Below are 17,208 nucleotides of genomic sequence, written 5' to 3' on the forward strand. Positions count from 1 at the left end.
GAGCGGCGTCAACATCTTGTACCTTGAAACCTTTACCAAGCTAGGTCTAGCACAAGAGCGGCTGGCCCCGGTAAAGACACCACTGGCAGGTTTCACGGGAGACTTCGTTGAGGCCTAAGGGTCTATCACCTTGCCAGTGGAAATCAGCAACTACCCCGATGTACAAAAGTTGGATATGAAGTTCATTATGGTCGACCTGACCTTCTCTTGAATTCTCAAAAAAAACTTCTGTCGCTCCATCCCCGCAGGGGCAGAGAACCCGTCGCTGTCTCGGCTGTGCTACCGGAGCTCTGGGGAAGTCGGAATAGGAGAGCACTCATCTTGGGGTGGGCTTACGGCGTGCTCCCACAACGCCATCCTTGGACGACCTGGTCTGGAAGACTTGGGAGCATTGATCTCCGTCAAGCACCTTTGTTTGAAATTTTGCACGCCGACTGGAGTAGGTACTGTCCGCTGCGACCAAAGGGTCGCTCGGGAATGCTACTTACAGGCTTGCCGGGGAATGGGAAGACGCGAAATACTGAGCAAACCGTAAAGAAAGTCCCGCCGCCTCGACCCGAGCCGACAGTAGAGTTGGAAGAAGTTGATATCGATCCAGCCCAACGCAAGAGGCGGGTGAGAATTGGAGTCGGCCTCGAATAGGAAGTACAGAAGGAGGTCATACGCGGACTTCGTGGAAACCGTCTGGTCTTCGCTTGGGGGCCAGAAGATATGCCTGGCGTAGACCGCTCCATCATCTCTCATCAACTGGCAGTGGACCCTGGCCACCGACTGGTGATCCAAAAGAAACGGTATCTCGCTAACGATCGCCAGGAGTTCGTGAGAGAAGAGGTCAGCATGTTACTTGCCGCCGGACACATCCGAGAAGTGAAATACCCTGATTGGCTGGCTAATGTGGTGTTGGTGCCGAAGCCACCGGCCTGGAGAATGTGTGTCGATTATACCGACCTCAACAAGGCCTGCCCAAATGACCCTTTTCCTTTGCCAAGAATTGATCAACTGGTCGACGAGACAGCAGGGTCAGCTTTGCTCAGCTTTATGGATGCCTTCCGTGGATACCACCAGATTTACATGCATAAGGCTGATGAAGAAAAAATGGCGTTCATTAACCCCCCCCCCCCCCCCCCGATGGTGTGTATTGTTATCAAGTGATGCCCTTCGGACTTAAGAATGCAGGGGCTACGTGCACCCGAATGGTCGCTCGGCTATTCCAGGACCTGCTGGGGAAGTCCATGGCCGCGTACATAGAGGACATGCTGGTTAAAAGCCAGGAAGAATCAGGCGACGCTCGGGACTTGGCCGAGTGCTTCCAGGTGATGCTTAAGTACAACCTGTGACTCAACCCCAAGATATGTCCCTTCGCTGTGCAAGGGGGAAAATTCCTGGGGTATATGGTGACCAAGAGGGGCATTGAGCCGAACCCTGAGAAGGTCCAAGCCATCATGGACATGCAACCCCCCAGCACCATAAAGGATCTCCAAAGATTGACCGGCCGATTGGCTGCCTTGAGCCGATTCGTTAGCAAGTCGGCAGATAAGACTATACCATTCTTCGGGGCCATGAAGAAAAAGGAAGGCTTCACCTAGACTGCCGAGTGCCAGAATCATTCGAAGAATTGAAAAGGTATCTCTCAACCCCTCCTGTACTATCTACTCCCCAGGTCGGCGAGCCTTTATATTTGTACCTAGCGGCCTCACCTATGGTTGTCAGCTCGGTGCTCGTCCAGGAGGAAGAACGGATCCAACATCTGGTCTACTATGTCAGCCGATCCTTGAAATCCGCGGAGATTCGCTATACCCCCCTCGAAAAGGTGGTATACACGTTAGTAGTTACGGTACGGAAGTTGGCACCGTACTTCCAGGCACACACCGTCTGAGTCTTAAAGGATCAACCTCTGGGAGGCGTGTTGCGCAATCCCACATCCTCGGGGCGATTGGTCAAATGAGCCATGGAGTTGACCTAGTACGGAATTGAGTACCAACCCCGCCCATCAATTAAGGGACAAGCGTTGGCCGACTTCCTAGTCGAGTGCACGATAGGGGAAGTCAATAGAACTCCGACCTCAGAGGAAGGTTCGAGAGAATGAGGGGAACCGCACGCCGATGGGGTTGCCAGCAGCCAGCACTGCGGCGGAGGAGTTATGCTAATCACCCCGGAAGGATTTCGGCTATACTACGCCTTGAATTATCAGTTACATGCATCTAACAATGAGGCCGAGTATGAAGCCGTGTTGGGTGGCATCTGACTCGCCCGAGCCTTGGGGGTCGACCGCCTACGTATCAAGCCTCGTGGTCAGGAAAGTAACTGGAGCCTGTGAAGTTAAGAGTGCCAGGTTGGTATAGTACAAAGAAAAGACTGAGGAATTGCTAAAAGGGTTGACATCGTACGAGATAGAGCATATCTCACGAGCAGAGAATACGAAAGTCGACATCTTATCGAAAATCGCTCTGGAAAGGGTGCCGGACCACCTCTTAAAGATCTGTCAAAAAGAAGAGCTGCGTCGACCAAGCATCAAGGAGTCGGGGGAAAAATTCAACAGGTGACAGTGCTAGACTGGGATCGTGCTAAAAACCCCGAGATGTTTTGGATCGAAGACATTCGGCACTACAAGGAAGAGGGGAAACTGCCCGACGACCCCGAGGTCGCCGCCCGAGTCTGTAAAAAAGCTCCCTCCTTCGTAATTATAGATGGGCAGCTATACAAAAGATCATTTGGGGGTCCTATCCTCAAATTCTTGCTTAGGCCAGAGGCCGAAAAGATACTGGACGAGGCCCACCGCGGGATATGCGCCGCTCACTAAGGGGCCCACATCCTCGCACGGAAATTGGTCATCCAAGGGTACTATTGGCCCACCATGATGAGGGACTGCATTGATTGGATAGCTAAGTGCACTATATGCCAAGCCTTCGCGCGAAATGACACTCGACCTGCCACTTTTTATACATCGGTCGCCACCGCCATTCCATTCGCTAAATGGGAAATCCACCTGTTGGGCCCTTTACCACTTGCTCCGGGACGCTTTAAGTTCTGTGTGGTGGCCATTGATTACTTCACCAAATGGGTGGAGGCGGAGCCCTTAGTCACCATCACGGAGTACCAATGCCGGCATTTCCTGTGGAAGAAAGTGATCTGCCGTTTTGGCTTGCCCGAGCACCTAGTTAGCCATAACGGCCGACAATTTGATTGCTAGCCCTTCGCAAAATTCTGCCAGCGGCATAGTATTCATCGACACACCAAAGTATCGGTCACCTATCCTCAGGCCAACGGACAGGTCAAAAACGTGAATCGCACCATTGTGGATGGCATCCGCAAGAAGCTTGAAGATGTGGGAGTAAATTGGGCCGACGAGTTAGATCGAGTACTATGGGCCTACCGAACTATCCAGAGACGGGCTACCGGCTAGAGCCCCTTCTCGCTGGCTTACAGCTTCGAAGCAAAGGTACCCATGGAAGTGGTCAAGCCCACGCACACGGTCAGCCAGTACACGGACGAGGGAAACGAGGAAAGCTTAAGAATTGAAAAGAATTTCCTCGAGGAACGAAGGGAGACAGCAATATCAGCAAGCTGTCAAACGGTATCGCGATAAACGAATTCGACCTCGAGCCTTCCAAGTGGAGGGGGAACTTTTGTTGCGCGATCGGCAAGCCAGCCGATCCACCGAGGGGGGGAAGTTCGCGCTCAAATGGGAAGGACCGTACCGGATAGCGGCTGTGGTGCAAGCTGGCACCTACAAACTAGAAACCTTTGAGGGAGAGCCTGTCTGTAACACCCCAAAATTTCGAAACTTTTAAAACTTATATAATAAAGGTAAATTCTCATTAAATCCCAAAACACAGTATTACTAAACATAAGAGTGCGGGGTGCTATGCCACATCTGAGCTGGAAAACTCAGATGCACAGGCTAAACTAACTAAATATCCTCAATACATCATCATGGCACGCAGGCCGAAAGGAAAACTATCTATCTAATCCAAGTTCTTCTAGCGCGCTCCGGAAGCTAATCATCTGTGCCTGAAAGCCAAATATATCTGTTCAGCGAATGATGCCGGTAACCCACTCCAACGCGTTGAAATACAATATAGGTAAATATATATATAGATATACGAAAACCATTTTGAAGCAAGAAGATATATACTTAGGAGACTCTAGCTTTAAAACCAGGAATAAATTCAACAGGTAGGGATAAGCACATTAAACAAGAATAATCAGTTATATAGAGATAATATCAAAAAGAACATGTATCTAAGGTCACAATTCACTTTCAACTCATTCACATCATCATTCGATCAACATTCATGTCCACAAGCACACTTTGGTGGCGCCACGGGACCAATCGCATGCCCCGAACATGAGGGTTAGTACATATAGTACTAACACGGTCCCGCAGCACCCTACCTCATACCGCAGCATGAAGGAGTTTACCGCAGCCAACTGCATAGACCGTCGATAGTTTCAACGGCGGATCACAGCCCCACACACCGCTGACGCGCTCAGTCGGTTGACTGTGATCCTCTTTAGGGGACTGCGACCCTACACTCCACTTGACGAGCTCAGTCGGTGGGTCATAACCGATCAAAGCCCTACACACCGCTTGAGGGACTCATTCAGTGGGCAATGATCTTCGGGGACTACGACCCTACACACCGCTGGCACATACACTCGGTGGATCGCAGCCGACCATAGCCCTACACACCGCCTGATCACTCATTCGGTGGACTATGGCCTTCCTCAGACTAGTGGCCCTACACACCGCCTGGCGCGTCCAGTTGGTGGACCATAGCACACAAGGCCCATGTGGACCGCAGCCCAAGAAGTGAGTCACTGACCGCAGCCAGGAGAATGAACCGCAGCTCATGAGTAACCAGTTTGACCGCAGCCAACTTCTGAACCGCAGCTTAGGAATAACCAATTCGATCGCAACCAAATTGGGGTATCATGCTCACATAACACATAGTAACACATAATAGCACATTGGGAATGGGGAAAGCGTATAAATAAACTTATGTGTGATTATCCACATACTAAGAATAGTCCTAAGGGGTACCCGAAACATCAACTAGACTCATGCACGACAAACGGAGTCCGTTGGGACACCACGGGGATTGGGGAACATCAAACGGGGAAGCCAAACTCCCGAGGTGGGCAACAACCAGCGGGTAGCCGGTGGGTGGATGGCCACCCGCCGGCGATAAACTTCCGGGCAGCGGGTGCCCGGCGGGCAGTCGCCTGCCCGCTGCCGGCGGAGTCTCTTTGGGCAGCGGGTAGGTGGCGGGTCCCCCTACCCCCACCTATCCCTCACTGACTCCTTATCAAAATAAACGTCCCGGGATCCTTCGTGGAACCCGAAACCATGCTTAGACACCTTTAAACGCAAATAATGACACCACGAAGACAATTAATGGATCGAAAGCAATGATCACATAGGACACATCCTATCATGACTTCTAAACATAATAACACCCGAACATGTGAATTCCCGCCCAAATATACCAAGAAAATCCCAATACGAAATTCATGATTCAACCTAGGGCTCTAATCATATTTAAATCAACAAGATCATAGTTCATCTTTAATATCAAGACTTATCAAGAATATCACACAATCATCAAGATCCTCTTATCATCATCAAGATTATTAAGATCACACATAAAATCATCTCATCAATCATCAAGATTACATCACAATTATCATATCAAGACACAAGCATATAGATGAAGCCAAAGAAGAAGATTATAGCAAAGAAAATAGGTTTTGTTGAGACATGGGTTACCTCTTAGCCTTAATTAAATTCCTTGGCTATGAAGGGTCTTTCTTTAAGATCTCTTCTTTCTTGATTTCGCCTATGGGAGTTCTTAGAATTCTTGTGTGGTGAAAGTTATTGTGGTGTGGGTTCTAGGTGCCTCCTATGCCCCTATTTATATATCTAAGAGTTCTAATTAGGGTCTAAATGGTATGGGCTTGCTAATTCTATTCCTTACAGGACTAAGGGGTTGGTTTTAGGGATAAGGGTCCATGGGCTATGGTGGACCCCTTTTTAGTTAATTAATGGATTTTAATTCTCTTTTTAGGGTAGGTAATTAAATAATTATTTTGGGTTAGAGGTCGTAACACGGGGTGTTACACTGTCGACCATACCTGGAATGTAAAATAAACATAAGCTTCCGTGTACTCAATACGAGCAAACTTTGAATAAATATCTTCGGCCCTTATTGCACGAGGTCGTCTTCGCTTAAAAGAGAAAAAAGCCTAAGGAGTCACCTCGACCACAAGCTTGGCAAGAAAATAAAAGAAACAAAGGGCACTGACCCTTAGTCGTTTCTTAAGAGAAAAAACCCAAAGAGTCACCTCAAACGAGGGACTCGAAAAGAAAATAAAAGAAACAAAGGGCACGGACCCTTAGTCGTTTCTTAAGAGAAAAAGCCTAAGGAGTCACCTAGATCAGGGGCTCGGCAAGGAAATAAAAGAAACAAAGGGCACTGACCCTTAGTCATTTCTTAAGAGAAAAAGTCTAAGGAGTCACCTCGACCAGGGGCACGGCATGAAAATAAAATAAACAAAGGGCACTGACCCTTAGTCGTTTCTTAAGAGAAAAAGCCTAAGGAGTCACATCGATCGAGGGACTCGGCAAAAAAATAAAAGAAACAAAGGGCACTGACTCTTAGTCGTTTCTTAAGGGAAAAAGCCTAAAGACTCACCTCGACCAGGGGCTCGGCAAGAAAATAAAAGAAACACAGGGCACTGACCTTAGATTTTTCTTAAGAAAAAAAAAAACCTAAGGAGTCACCTCGACCAGGGGCTCGGCAAGAAAATAAAAGAAACACATGGCACTGACCCTTAGTCGATTCTTAAGAGAAAAAGCCTAAGGAGTCACCTCGACCAGGGGCTCGGCAAGAAAATAAAAGAAAAAGGGCACTGACCCTTAGTCGTTTCTTAAGAGAAAAAAGCCTAAGGAGTCACCTCGACCAGGGGCTCGGCAAGAAAATAAAAGAAACAAAGGGCACTAACCCTTAGTCGTTTCTTAAGAGAAAAAAAACCTAAGGAGTTACCTCGACCAGGGGCTTGGCAAGAAAATAAAAGAAACACATGGCATTGACCCTTAGTCGTTTCTTAAGAGAAAAAACCTAAGGATTCACCTCGACCAGGGGCTCGGGGAGAAAATAAAAGAAACAAAGGGCACTGACCCTTAGTCGTTTCTTAAGAGAAAAAGCCTAAGGACTCACCTCAACCGAGGGACTCGGCAAGAAAATAAAAGAAACAAAGGGCACTGACCCTTAGTCGTTTCTTAAGAGAAAAAGCCTAAGGACTCACCTCAACCGAAGGACTCGGCAAGAAAATAAAAGAAACAAAGGGCACTGACCCTTAGTCGTTTCTTAAGGGAAAAAGCCTAAGGAGTCACCTCGACCAGGGGCTCGGCAAGAAAATAAAAGAAACAAAGGGCACTGACCCTTAGTTGTTTCTTAAGAGAAAAAACCTAAGGAGTCACCTCGACCTGGGGCTCGGCAAGAAAATAAAATAAACAAAGGGCATTGACCCTCAGTCGTTTCTTAAGAGAAAAAGGGAGTTACTTCGACCAGGCACTTGGTAAGAAAAAAGAGAAGGGAACAAAGGGCATCGACCTAAGACTCGGCAATATTTCAAGCAGAAACACAATATTTAAAACAGTCAAATAGGCAAGTGCTCGACAGAAATGCAATGTTCAAGTAGATGAGTTTTTTCATTTCTTTCAAAGGGGACAGGAGCCCACTACAAAAACATACAAGCTTGGGGAAAGGAAATCCGCTTGAGCTTCGCCTTTATCCTTTGCCATTGGTCCAGTCGGAGGAAAAAACGAGGGGCCTTCTGGTAAAGGAGATGCAACGCTCACAACAGCCGCCTCTTGGCTTGGGAGAGTGGTAACAGGCTGAGCTGTGCTAACCGTCTTGGCCACCGGTGGAAGCGGGGGAACTCCAGAAGGGACCTCCGAGGCAGGAGAAGGGGGCAGCATCATCATCGGCTTCAGGCCCTAGCCCTCGGGGGTGAAAGATGGATCACGTGCCAGTAAAGTAGCGTGAATCTCGGTTTGTGCCTCGCGATAGCCGATGCGGACGTCGCGCTCGCCCAGGTCGAGTAGATAGTCGTCCTCCTCCGGTGATGCCAGCCATTCCATGGCCAACTCTTTCAGTCGTCCCCGCGACCACTCCCTCGTGTCATCTTCAAATGCCGCTGACTCCTTGTAGCTAGCAACAGCGGTCGCCACCTTCTTCTTTTCCTCCTCCCACAGGCGTATCACTCTAAGAAGCTCGGCTTGGAGAGCTTCCCTCTCCTTACCAAAGGCCAGATGGTCTTGCGCTCGGCCTTAGTTTGCCTGGAGTAAGTGCGCGCTGAGGCTGGCGGCTCCTTTTTTAGGGCTTGCACCAATTTCGACATCTCCAGCTGGAGGACCAAATTCTGCACACAAAAAAAAATGGACGTTAGAAGTTGACACAAGGGGGAAAGCCTTAGCACAACATGAAAGGTGACCTACCCTATAAGACTGCAGAAGCGAAGCCTCGAGGATGTGCTCCTCTTTGAGGGGAATGGCCGACTCGAAATCTTTGGGTAGTATCACTTGCTCTGCCCAGGTTCGCACGGGATACGTCCCCTTCCAGATCTTGGCCTCGGCATCGACTTCCACGCCCCGTCTGATCTTCTTTGGAGGCGGGGTCTCAGAGTGACCTCGAATCCGCTTGGAGCTCGTACCCGCAGAAGAAGTACGGGCCAGTGAGGCCGTCGGGGAAGTCGAGAGGTCGACCAGAGCACTCAGCGAAGAAACCCGTGAGGGAGGTGGCACAGAGGAGGCAACGAGGCCGGCGCATGAGGAGGTAGAGAGGTCGGTTCAGAAGAGCCCCCTGCCGCCCGTTGCGCTAAACGAAGTTGCATCTTTTCGGAACGGTCGCCCATGACTTCAGGAGTATAGCCGACTCCACCGGATGAAGTATCAGAGTCGTCAAGGCCTACATTCAGAAGGGAGAAAAGTCAAAACCTTAGTAGACGACGAAAAGTAAAAGGGGGAAAAAGAGGGGGTTAGACGGAAGACGCTACCTATGGTGGCAGCCCCCGGAGGCAAAAGGCCCCACTTTTCCATGGCACGCAGGTGAGACCACCGAAGAGCGTAGTAAGGACCAAACTTCTTCAAAATTTTGGCACCTCGAACCGCCTCCTTCGTGAAATCGGTTTGCTGAACCTTGAAAAAGGTGGCCGGTCACATGGTCGGAACGGAGAAAGTTGGTAGACGAGGCCTCGGCCAAACAAAGAAAAAATAGGGCTTCCAGCGCTTCACTGAATCCGGAAGACCTTTGAACAACACATATCCCAACCGGTGGGATATGTGAACAAATCTCGGAGAAAGGGACCCTACCTTGTTCACGGTGTATATGCACCGGAACAATTCGATGCATGGCTCGCAGAGCCACCACCGGCAGAGGACCATGAAACATACTAGAAGCCGATGAGAGTTTGCCACTAGTTGGCCGGGGACCAGGTTGTAATAGCGAAAGAAGAGGAAGAGAAAGGGCTGAAACGGAATACGGAGGCCGAAAATCACAAAGTGAAGATGCACCCCCAGATAACCCTCCGGTGGGTCGTAGATGGGACGGTCCTCGGGGTTGAAAATTTCCGCCGATAGACCCAGAAGAAAGCGGGCGTTTTTATAGTCCGCCTCCGACATCTACGAAAGAATGACGTCCATCGATTCGAAAGAACCCTCCGAGCGAAGAAGCCCACCTGGGAGAGCCGCCACTGTAGTAAGCGGGGCCGGGCTCAGAGGGGTGGTTGCCTCCACTACAGGAGGAGGCTGCGAGGAAGAAGAAGGAGCAGACCAGTCGGGAGTCCCCACCGGATGGTGAACGGAAAAAGGGGAAGGGGGAAGAAACGAAGACGCCGTTTGGCGACGGGAAGAAGACTGAGAAGAAGATGTCGACATTGTGAGTAGAAGTGCTAACTTTGATTGTGGGAAATGGAAATTGGAGAAGATAAGGGAAGGAGCTTCAGTTACAAGAGGGTTTCCTTCTTTAAAACCCACTGTAACACCCCGTGTTACGGCCCCTAAAACCAATTAGTTAATTAATCAATAGTCCAAGAGAAAGAATAAATTATAATGATTAATTAGGGAAAAAGGCCCACCATAGTCCGTGGGCCCTCATATCTAAACCCAACCCCTAATCCCAATAGGATTAGACTCTAAATAAGATCCCTAGATCTATAAATAGGGAACTTAGGAGGTACCTAGAATCCCCACCACAATAATCTCTCACCACCCAAAGAGCTCCAAGAATTCCCCTAGGAGAAATCAAGAAATCAAGAAAGCTTAAAGAAAGATCCTTCATAGCCAAGGAATTAATTAAGGCTAAGAGGTAACCCATGTCTCAACAAAACCTATTTTCATAGCTATGATTCCCCCTTAGGGTTTCCCCCATATTATTGTGATTGGCGAGATATGATGATGATTATTGATGTCTGATGTGATGATCCCATGAGGGATCTTGATAGTCTTGATATTGGGAGATTCTTGATAATTATGGAGTTCTTGATGATTATATGGAGTTCTTGATGATTATGTGTTGTTCTGGATAATTGTGTGATGCTCTTAATGGTTATGTGTTATTCTTACCGAATCTTGCAATTAGAAGACGAATCGTATCCTTGTTGATATAAAAGTGATTAGAACCCTAGGTTGTATCGTATGTTATGATTCTTGGATTGTGGGGTGGGGAAATCGCATGTTTGGGTGTTGATTATGTCTAGAAAAGCATGATAGGTTATGTGCCGTTCGTTTCTCGTATTTGATCCGTTAATTGTCTACGTGTTGTCGTTAATTGCGTTGTAAGGTGTCTAAGCATGGTTTCGGGTTCCACAATGGTTCCCGGGGCGCAAAAGTGATGAAAAGAGTCAGTGGGGGGTAGGTGGGGGGGTAGGGGACCCGCCACCTACCCACGGCCGTGATACACCGCCCGGCAGCGGGTAGCCGGCGGGCGGGCAGCTGCCCGCCGGCGACCTGCTGCCCGGAACAGTACTTTCCGGCGGGCAGCCGGCGGGTGGCCCCCACCCACCGACTACCCGCTGGAATTTCCCCCACCTTGGGTTCCCGTCTTCCCCGTTTGATGTTCCCCTGTTCCCCGTGGTGTCCCAACGGACTCCGTTTATCGTGCCTATGTCTAGTTTGATGTTTCGGGTACCGTTCGTAGGTTTATGAGCCTATTATATTGCATGCTAGTTGAATTCGTATCCCGTTGACCTAGGTGGAAGGAGTATGAACCCCTTAGGACTATTCTTAGTATGTGATGGATCACGCATAGGTTTTGTTATGCGCTTTCTCCCCCTTCCCAATGTGTAATATGGGTTGCATGTGCTTGCTATGTGTTATGTGTGGGTGTTACCCCAATTCAGTTGCGACCGGATTGGTTATCCTGAGCTGCGGTTCAGAAGCTGGCTGCGGTCAGATTGATACTCTTGGGCTGCGGTCCACCGTTTGGTTGCGATCAAACGTTTCTATACGAGCTGCGGTTCGTCCTTTTTCCTGGCTGCGGTCAGATGACATTCTCTTGGGCTGCGGTCCACTGTTTGGTTGCGATCAAACACTATGATGAGCTGCGGTTCATCGGTCGGTTGCGATCGACCCCTCCGTGTTGCGATACGGGGCAGGGTGCTGCGGGGCCGTGTCAGAGCTATATGCGCTGACCCTCATGTATGGGCATGCGATTGGTCCTGTGGCGCCAACAAAGTGTGTTATGTGTTGTGACATGGACGAGTTGTGATTACGAGTGTCTTGGGGGATGTGACTATGGGATTTATATTGGGGATTGTTCATGTTGGGTTATGATCATTGTTTATGCTTTGCCTTATCTGCCTTATCTGTTGTGAACTGCATATGCTCGTTATAACTGTTGCTTGTGTCTGGCCTTATCTGTCGAGTCATTCCCGGTTTTTAAAGCTAGAGTTCGTAGGATATATCTTCATGCTCAAAATGGTTTTCGTATATCTATATATATCTCTATATGTATTGTATTTCAATGCGTTGGAGTGGGTTACCAACATCTCTCGCTGAACAGATATATTTGGCTTTCAGGCACAGAAGATTAAGTCACTGGAGCGCGCTAGAACTTGGAGTATAGAAGTAGACAGTTTTCCCTTTTGGCCTGCGTGCCACGTTTACGTAATTACGCTTTAAGGATATTAGTTAGTTAGCCTGTGCACTTGGGTTCTCTAGCCCAGGTGTGGCATAGCACCCCGTACGCTTGTATTTATTTCTTGGGATTTAATGAGATTCTACCTTTATTATAAGTTTTAAAAAGTCTTGAAAATCTGGGGTGTTACACCCACAATATATGCAAGCCAGAATGGAAAGAGGAAAAGCCTCCTCGGACGAACGAACGGGATTAAGACACGTGTCCGTCATCCGTGCCTTGTCAGAAGTGACTGATGGTATGACGAGACGTGAAAGGACGGGGCACTTAATGCACCTAGAAACCCGGAACGACGGCAGAATTAGGGTTTGAAATTCAAAATGGTGTTAAGGATCGTCAAGGGCCCGCTCAGCTCGACCCAACACCGGCCCCAGGCTCGGGCCGCAGCCAAGAATAGAAGGCCGGCCCAAAGGGCCCAAGGATGCGCGAGACAAGCAAATATATATCCTCTACTAGAAAATCGAGAGACCATTCGTCCCTACAGATCAGGTCGGCCAGAAACCTCCCGACAGTCTCGTCAGCAGGGACATAAGATCCTTATACGGTCGATCAACGAGTTCATCATAAGGTCAAGCGCATGATCGGATAAAAAGGAAAAAGCAAGGCGATATTAAGGGCGAGATGCCCTCTGATCATAAAAACCGACATCGTCGCCCAAAAAGGGAAAAGGTTCGTTATTAAAACGGTAAAGAGCATTCAACGAAGGGATAACATCCCAAATTAAAAAGAAACAACAGCCAGCTTTCCTCTCAGACGGACTGAGCAAAAACTCGACCATCTCGAACACAAAGAAACTGGAAGGAAACAGGAAAAAAGCTAAGGATCAGCTTTTTCTTCGGACGGCTTGGGAGGGCGCTCGGACGCAGACGGAGGAGGGCCCTCCAGGTGGAGCAACGGCGGATATGGAGTCCGGGCCGGTGCCTCATCCGGTGCATCATCGATGAAGATCGGCGGCACCTTGTCGTACACCATCTGCAGAGGAAGTTCCAGGGCACTAGGGGACATGGCCACGCCAAACAAGGGAGGTACCACCCACGCCTCCTCCTCGCCTGACGGTGGTCCCTCCGGCATGGGTTCCGCCCTGTGATCAACGGAAGGAGCAAACACCACGTCCAAGACATCTGGCAGAACCACCATGGGATCTGAGCGTGAATCCCCCGGTAGATAGCCACCTTGCTCTCGTCGGCGCTGCCATAAAGCCTCCAGCCTTGTCATCTCTTTCAGACGCTTGGAGTAACGCCGGTTACCATCACGATAACTCATGGGGAATGAAGGATGAGAGGACTGGAATGAGAGTAATAACGAAGGGTGGAAGTAGAGGCCTATTTATAGTCCGGTGGCATGAATATTCTGGAACCAATCCTGGAAAAGGAAACTGCCATAATCTGGCAAAGATGGGATGGAAATCAGGAATCTATCGCTATCAGTCCCATCCCGGCCAGGAAAGATTCCTGGCCATGTCAGAAAAGCAAGATTCTCCCTAGATATGGGAAGATTGTGACGGAGGATCACGTGACTAGTCCCCAAAGATATCCCAGAAAGTGGTCAGAATCTAACCACAAATACATATGAGTAAGAAAGGAAAGGAAAACTTGCATTTTATTAAAGATACGAGCAGGTACATGACAAAGAAAGACTTTATTTAAAAGAGATATTCAACAAGTCTTCTTCGAGGCACCTCACTTAGCTCCATCACCCCCTTCTTACGCACATCACTCCAACACCACCGCCAGCATAGCTCACTTCTCATTTGGAGAGGATGGCTGGTCCAGAAAGGCCAGCTCGTCAGACGAGCCAGAGTCAGCAGGAGAGGGGCAGACTGCGTCCCAGAAGGCCGGCATTAGCGGAGGAACTACAGGTGGCCCCTCCTCTGGGTACAGTTCGAGAAAACGAGCGTAGTCAGCCTCCGGATCATCCTCTGGCTCGGCGGGATCATAAACAGGCAGGGTGAACGTCATTTGGAATGACAGTTGCTCCGGGACAGCCACTTCTACGAAAGTACCATCCTCCGTTATCACGCGAGCTGTGGCCTGACGAGGTTGATTGGTCGGTGGAGAGGGGTCGGCGGCCCGAGGAGGAACCTCCTCCGTCAGTCGATACCTTGAAGATGTTGAGCCGGCGGAGCATTTGCGAGGAGCCGACTTGCAGATCTTCCTCTTTCCTTTTCCGGACTTCGATCGCTTGGCCGAAGGGGAACAAGAAGGAGACTCAAAGTCGATCTTTTTTCCTCTAATAGGAGGACAGCCCATGGTGAAGAATGAGATAGAGCAAAACGGAGCCGCCCTTTATAGGCTTGGAGGGCAGGTTGCAGGTCAAGAGTAAGGAAAGGAATCAAGAGGATTAAGAAAATCCGATCGTGATAGGGCCATTAAAAGGAAGATTGGCCGGGGAGCGATTCGAGTGATTTGCATTAAATAAGCGGATACTTTCCAACATTCGATCTAGAGAAAGGGCTCAATATTGGAAAGTGAGGGACTAGTTGATGGGGTACGGACCCAGGGGCCCAAGGCCCAAGAAAATAAAAGTGTCAGGCCCAGTGGCATGAAGGCCCAAAAGATAAACGCGAAGCGAAGCAGGAGGTCGGCCCGAGCCTGGACTCGGCGCGAGCAAGAGGTCGGCACAAGCAGGTAGTCGGCCCGGAAATAGCTGTTAGCCTTTAAGAGAACTCATTAAAGAGCCCAGTTAAGCAAGCCATTGGGAAACCTAGCAACGGCTCTATAATTAATGGAAACCAATTTATGGCCTATTGAATGTAAAGCTTTAAGGACCCAAGGGACAACCCACTATAAAAGGGGCTCATTGGGAATGTAAAAAGGGAGGATAACCCAAGAATACAAAAAGAACACTTTTGGCATTTCTTTTCTAGCAATTCTTGTGAAAGGTGAATCCACCAACCACAGTTGTGTTGTACCTCCCTGGGCCCAAAAACCCTAAAACCAACACACATAATGAGGCTTGGTCTGTTCGGATGAACGGAGTGAGGTCACCATGACGTAAGCATTAAACGCGCGCATTTTGTGCTTGGGCGCACACTGCTATGCGGGGCGTGGTGCACGATATAATTTGCCCTTATTGCTGGAAAATTATGTTGTGCAACCGTGTGCACCATGGTTGCAAAAATGACGATGTCTGACTTTTAAAAAAAAAATCATTTTTGATTGCCGTTAACAGTATTATGTTGTGCATAATTTGAACTATATATCTAGAATTAATGAACTATATATCCAGAATTAATGAACTATGTATCTAGAATTAGTGAACTATATATCCAGAATTAGTGAACTATATATCCACACTGGTTACTGGTACTTTGTTTTGGCTTATGGCAGTTCGCTATGTCTGTGCATTTAGAATGAATGAACTATATATTCAGAATTAATGAACTATAAATTCAGAATTAGTGAACTATATATCCAGAATTAGTGAATTATATATCCAGAATTAGTGAACTATGTATTCAGAATTAATGAACTATACATCCAGAATTAGTGAACTATACATCCACACCGAAATGGTGAAAATCCCGTCGATTGGAGTTTTTTAAAAAAATGATTGGTGGAGTTAAACGATGCCACTAACGGCACCGTTATTCTACCATAGTGAAACGACGTCGTTCGCAATCGTGTGCACCATGCATGGTGCACACGGTTGCACAACATAACGATTGCTTATTGCTCACAAAAAGGCAAAATTCTCGTGCTTCCAAGGTCCTCACACGATCATCCTAACCCGGCATGATAATGAATTGGTAAATCATAATGACTCAGTGACCCATTAAGTGGGAAGACTAGTGTCTGGTGTCCACCATATTAGATGTAACTCTAACATGGCCGCTGTCATGGCAATATTTTGTCCTTGTTTACAATCTACCACCCAAGACATGACTGAGCTATTAGTGTGGTTGTTTAGATATCTTATTTATCGATAAGGCTGAGGCTTATATAGATTTGAACTAGTCTTTTCTATGCGCGATGCACAAAAATATATGCCCAATATTTATAATTTTAAAAATAACTAATAGATTTTTACTAAATAAAATCTAAGTGAAATAAAATTTATTTATTATATTAATTCAATATATAATGAATATATAATGTCTTACAAATATTGTTATAATTAAAAAATATATAATAAAAGATATGGTGGATGCATGTGCATGGTATGTAAAAGTAATGAAAAAGATAATGGAAGTTATAACGGTAAGGGTATTTTTGTCCAAAAAATTGTATAGTACAACTTTAAAAGCACAATGTACAAAATGATTAGCTTTAAAAACATGGACATAAATGAGGGATATAACTTTGATTGAGACTTATTATATTTTTATTTTTATATTAAGGTGAACATCGGTTGGCTAAATTTAACTGGGCAAATTATGCTGTGGAACCTTGCCCACCTTGCAAGGTTGGCACAGTTCCACAACGACGTCGTTTTTGCCGTTCTAATTTAAAAAAAAAATCATATTTCACTTGTCGTTAACGGCATTTCTCTCTTCGCAATCGCAAAGTTTAGAAATTATGAATCTACTGTATTTAAATTATGAATATACAATATAGAAATTATGAATCTACAGTATCAGGTTTGTGAACATGTGATAGAGCTATATGTTCATAATTTTATAAATATATGTTCATAATTATAGAGCTATGTGTTCATACTTTTTGATGTTCATATTTCCAATTGTTGAACTCTATATTCACAAATCACAAGACTATATGTTCATAATTTGATAACTATACAGTTTAGAAATTATGAATCTACAGTACAGATATTATGAATCTGCAGTATAAAAATTATGAATCTACTGTATAGAAATTATGAATCTACTATATTTAAATTATGAATATACGGTATAGAAATTATGAATCTATAGTTTAGAAATTATGAATCTACAGTATAGATTTTATGAATCTACAGTATAAAAATTATGAATCTACAGTATATAAATTATGGAGGGTAACGGTGCCACTAACAACACCGTTACTCAACCACATGAAACAGCATCGCT

This window comes from Ipomoea nil, unplaced genomic scaffold (assembly GCF_001879475.1).
Source record: "Ipomoea nil cultivar Tokyo-kokei standard unplaced genomic scaffold, Asagao_1.1 scaffold1129, whole genome shotgun sequence".
NCBI lineage: Eukaryota > Viridiplantae > Streptophyta > Magnoliopsida > Solanales > Convolvulaceae > Ipomoea > Ipomoea nil.